This window comes from Diabrotica undecimpunctata, chromosome 2, assembly GCF_040954645.1.
Source record: "Diabrotica undecimpunctata isolate CICGRU chromosome 2, icDiaUnde3, whole genome shotgun sequence".
Taxonomy (NCBI): domain Eukaryota; kingdom Metazoa; phylum Arthropoda; class Insecta; order Coleoptera; family Chrysomelidae; genus Diabrotica; species Diabrotica undecimpunctata.
In genome coordinates, this window is record NC_092804.1 from 66093449 (window position 1) to 66099448 (window position 6000).

The following is a 6000-nucleotide window of genomic DNA, read 5'->3' on the forward strand; positions in this document are numbered from 1 at the left end:
ATGCATCTTCTCCAAAAATCCACTAGTCCAGGAAATACACACCATATGTAACCAACTATATTCTGCTAATATAACAGTCATAATGATCTGGACTCCATCTCATGTTGGTATATTGGACAACGAAAAAGCAGACCAGGCCGCCAAAGCAGCATATTCTTCTGACTCAGCCTTCAAAGAGGTCCAAACTCATACGGATCTTAAGATATTGATAAAACAAAAGCTCGTGACGTTCAACCAGCCTTATCTCGCGTCAATATGTCCTCTATGAACAGGAAAGAAAAAACAAATATTCGGCGACTACGAATAGATCTACGAACACATCTCACACATGATTACCTCATGACTATTACTGATTACCTCATCAGAAACCCTCTAGTATGTAATACCCCCCTTTCCATCAAACACGTAATAATGGACTGCTGTCAGTATGATTCTTCTGGAAACAAGCACAACGTAAAAGGAAATCTGGAAGACATTCTTAGTGCTCCAAACAGTTTTGACAATGTTCTTAAATTGTTAAAAGAAACATGTTTAATTCAGCTGATATAAACAGTTCACAGTGATTTGTTCAACTTCCCCACAAAAATTGTTCATATCAAATGCTTGTATATAAAATAATGTTTAATGTTATAAACTGTACCCATGTCAATGATCATAAACACGTTAATTTTAAATAATAAAAAAATAAAATATAATACGACGACCGAAACACACACTATAGTCTGTAGAAAAATTACGCAGAATAATAGAATATAAGTATCCAAAATATGTCTAAGCTGTACCACGAAATTTGAAGTAAATCTTTCATTATATCTATTTTGTTTCTCCACTGTGCAGGTAGTTCGAAAGTAGTGCATAACCTATGTATTTAAAGTAATTTTATTTTTATAAAATAAGGTACAAGCTCTTACTGCACAATACTGATGGGTGATGGATACTTTCCTGTAATCTCCAATAATTGTTCGGGGAACATTTATTGAATTCCTTTCCTCAGAGGGTACAGTACCAAATATTTGAGGACCATGGAACTGTTGAAAGATATTCCTTTGATATAACTTAGCAAACCTGAAGTCGATGATTCAGCATGTGTTTGGTTTTATCAGGTTGTACTTAAGAGGAGAATAAACAGTAATCAATTGATATAGCACATTTAATAACAAGAGAACATTTTACATAACAACTATTACTAAATAAATGAGTTGTTTTACAAAATTGTTCATTTATACTGGGTTTTGAATATCGCGCGAAATAGCAAAAATAACACTGTTCACTTCATTTTAGAGACGGCGTTACAGACATTACGTGGCTTAGCGACTTAATACCAACTGCGATTAATTTTTTGGCTTGACACAATTTACGCACGATTTTACGTAGGGGTCCAGCATGATGGCGTCAATGGGTTTATAAAACAACACACTTGTAAGGTACTTTGACGAATATTTTTGTAGACAAGAGGAATAATCTGTTCCATAAGATTCAAACCAATATTTAAGAAAACTAAAAATCAACTAAAATTAATTTACATTATTTTTTTACAACATACTCGCCTCCGTTGACAAATATAAATAGTTTATATTACTGACAGCGAACTTAACATGCGCAAGAGAAAATACGCTATATCTATTATCTTATACAAACTTAATATAAATCGTCATTGGGTAGATGACAAAATTTAGTAATAGAACGTTTCAAGACTCCTTCTTTAGTTTTGATCGAGGCAATTCTCACTCGACCATCTTTTCCGCGAAAAACCTCAATCACTCCTGCTAGTACCCAATAAAGAGGAGGAGTGTTGTCCTTAATCAACAAGACGAGATCGTTGGGTTCTACGTTCTTATGCGGACGAAACCATTTAGGACGATTTTAAAGTCTGTTTAAGTAGTCGATTGACCATTTTTTCCAAAACCATTGGTGGAGTTAGGACAGAGGTTACCATAAATTGAGGCTATTTTCGGGAATTTTGATCATCTTTTTTAGGGAATTAGGTGAAAGTATTTCTAATTAAAAAGTGTCTAGGAGTAAGGTAAGTAGAATCATAGGATAATTTGAAAGGAAGAAACGATGCCCGCAATTGAGCACAGCTTCAATTTTAATGGGAACTGTGGTGAATTCTTCAAACGTAAGCTTAAGATTGCCCAGGTGCCTACGCATATGATGCTTTGTGCTCTTTAGCACTTTTCCAGATATAACCATGATGAGAAGCTCGAGGAACTATAGTTTTCCAGCGAATATGTGATGAGGCCTAAAATTCTTTAGTTCTTGAGTTCAAACAACTAGTTACAAGCACAAAGAAAATTCGTCGCGTTGTCACTGAATATTGTCTGGGGGAGGCCTCTACAGCTAATAAAGCGTTTTAGAACGAAAAGAAACGTCTCTGCAAAGAGGCCGGAAACGACTTCAATATGAGCAGCTTAAGTCGATAGGGAAACGAATACAGCAGTATAGGGTTTTATCAAAGGAGCCAAGCGAAGGCTGGAAGCCTTTATCGAAAAGGGACCGCCAAAATCTAATCCGACATGAGTGAAGAGCGTCGAGAGGAGTTTAAACATTCTTTAGGTAAATCTGTCATAATCTGGGTAGCGGGTTTGGCACGAAACTTACAACAAACCATACATTGGTGAATAATATTTTTGACTTCATGTAGTCCATTCAAAGGCCGATATTTGAGACGAATTTGGGAGTATTTTGAGGACCTGAATGACAGTGTCTGACATGTTCTCTGTGGAGAATGAGACGGACCAGACGATTTTTGGTGGAAGGACAAGAGGGTATCTTTGATTAAATGTAATGTCTGAGTTTCTAAGGAGGCATCCCACCCTGGGTATTTCATATCTAAAAAGAGATTTAGGGGTAAAAGACACTTATTAGACATAGTTTTACCCTTCTTAAGCTCAGCAATCTCAATCGACAAATGAGAATACTGGAGCATCTTACTAGTCTTAAGTTTAGCGTTTTGAAGTTCGCTGACTTCAAGGGTATCGGTTAACTTACGAGAAAGTGGTCTATAATTATTAAAAATTCTAATCATAAAGGCTAAAGTTCTTACAAACTTTGAAAAATTGGAGAACCTAGAGAACCTACAGAAAGTGAGGTGAAAAAATCTATTTGATTATTTCGAACGTGAAGAATGACTTTCCTATCTTCAGACAGTTTAGAGATATAACCTTTTGTGTTGTATTTCGATAAACCCAACCGAAATTGTTTTATAAATGGAGGACCATGAAATCATAAGGGTGATTGTAATATTTGAGAGTATAGCATTCCTCGGGAGAGTATGGAGGCAGGATTCTCTTTGGATCGTACGTGCCTCCAGTGAGCGTTAGATGAATTATCTAAAATTTGTACAACCATATTTTCTACAAATTGGGTCAAACGAGAAGAATGTGAACGAACCCAATCAAGAACAATTTTGGAATACGACCATATATTTAAAGAGTCTAATCGAGATAATTTCGGATTGGCAACACGGTAACCAAAACGTAAACAAATATTTTATTTGTCGTCTGCAATAAACTCAATTTCTGAGAGTTGTAACGGGAAATAAATTATTGAAAATATCCAGTGAACAATATAAGACATTAAGTGAAGAAGAGTGCTAAGAAAAAACTTTAAAATCGGTGAAATTACATCCGAAAACACCAAGGCCCTATAAAAAGTAAGATCGCTGTAATTGATAAGCCTAATTAACATCAAAGCATAGAAACGAAACTCTGACCTTTGAAATTGCGACGTTGCCGTTGTGAGTAGACTTTCGGGGTAGACACAGAAAAATAACAACGGTTAATAAACATAAAATAAATACGGTAAACGCTGTCTTCTCTGAACTGTTGAGGTGGAAGACAGTGTTTGGCGCCGGAAAATGGAAAAATATATGAAAAATTTAGACAGTGATGATACACTTTCAGAAGGAGGGGCAAAAAGGAAGGACAGATATAAAGACAGCGAGGAAGAAGATAACATTTTCAGAAAGAGCAAGAAGTTTTCGAGAACACCAACAAAAACTCCAGAGAAAAAAAATGAGGCAACAAAAATTGATCAATTACTAATAATGGTGAGCCACCTCACCGATGATATTAAGGAAATAAAAAGAAATCAACAAGAATGCAAGGAAACGATAGAAAAGCTCATAATGGAAAACAGAGAGCTGAGAAAAGAAAATTCAGAACTAAAACAAGAAAATATAGAGATCAAGGAGGAACTCAGAGAAATAACAAAAAACATGGAAGTTATGGAAAAACACCGACGAATAAATAACATAGTTATGTACGGCCTAAAGATAGACACATATGAGCAAGCAAGGTTAAAAGGAACAATCAATAATTTCATCAAACAACATATAGGAGTAGAGGTTAAAATAAGGAATGCTCACAAGTTAGGCGAAAAAACATGCCTAATTGAATTGGAAAACCAGGAAGAAAAAAGAAAAATAATGGAAAAAAAAGCACAAGTTAAAAGAAATTAAAGAGTACAAAATATATATCAACGAAGATGCAACCACAAAAGAACGAGAAATACAGAAAACAATTAGAAACATTGCTCAAGAAGAAAGAAATAAAGGAAATGAAGTCAAGATTGGAGTAAAAAAAATATGGGTGAATAACAGCGAATGGAAGTGGAATGACAAAGAAGGCGCAATATGTAAAAAAACATCAAAAAACTAGCAACTAAATGTACTACTGGAATAAAGTTGACGAAACAAGCACAGAACAAGGTTAGCGATAATACGAAAAAAGGAAAAAAGAGGAAAAAAATGATAACGGGACCAAAACACAAGAAAACATTACGAAAAGAACACTTACTTTTGGGAACATGGAATGTAAGAGGCACATATGGAGAAGGCAAACTTAAACACTTAGCGAGAGAAATCGAAAAGTTCCATTTTGACATAGTAGCTTTACAGGAGACGAAACAACTGGGAAATGATATATTAGAAATAGAAGATACAATGTTTTTTAACAGCGGTGGAAAGAATGGAACGTTAGGCACAGGTTTTATGATAAGAAAAGAGCTAAAAGAAGCACTAGTAGAGTTTAAACCAGTATCAGACCGCATATGTAGTATCAGGTTCAAGGGAAAATACCAAAAAATCACCCTCATAAATATTCACGCGCCTTCAGAAGAAAAAGATAATGATGTCAAAGAATGTTTCTACAATGAATTAAACAGAACAATCGAAAATATACCCAGATATGATATGAAAATTATTCTAGGCGACGCAAATGCCAAAATAGGGAAGGAAGAAGTATTTAGACCGACAATAGGAAAATATAGTAAACACAATGAAACTAATGAGAACGGACAATTCCTGATAGATTTCGCAAGAGAAAAAAATATGATCATAATGAGCACATATTTCGAACGAAAAGAAATACACAAGGAAACTTGGATATCGCCAGATAGAAAGACTAAAAACCAAATAGACCACGTGCTCATCGAAAAAGAAGAACAGCAATGTATAAAGAAGATAAGAACATACAGAGGACCAGACGCCGACTCAGATCATTACATGGTGGGCATCAAAATTAAGCAACTGATACCAGAAAACAAAAACAAAATAAAAAAAAAAGAAATGTATACATAACCCAATTCGATTAGCAACAAAGAAAGAGCAAGACATATACGAGGAAACAATGGAAAGAGAACTAAAAAAGATACAAATAGAAGAGCAAACTGAGAACAAATGGGAAAACATAAAGCAAATAATGAACAAAGCAGCAAAAGAATGTAACAAACAAGAGAATAAAAAGAGGAAAGACTGGTTCGACATAGAGTGCCAAAAAGAAATAGAAATAAGAAAATCATTAAGGATTGAAATGATCACGAAAGAAACAACAGAGACAAAGAATAGATATAGGGAGCAAAGACAAAAAGTAAAGAGAGTGCTGAGAGAAAAGAAGAGAAAACACATAGAAAATAAGCTAAAAGAAATAGAAGAGAATTACAGAAATAAAAAAATAAAAAACCTATATCAAGGTGCTAGAAATGAAAAAAAAGGTTTCC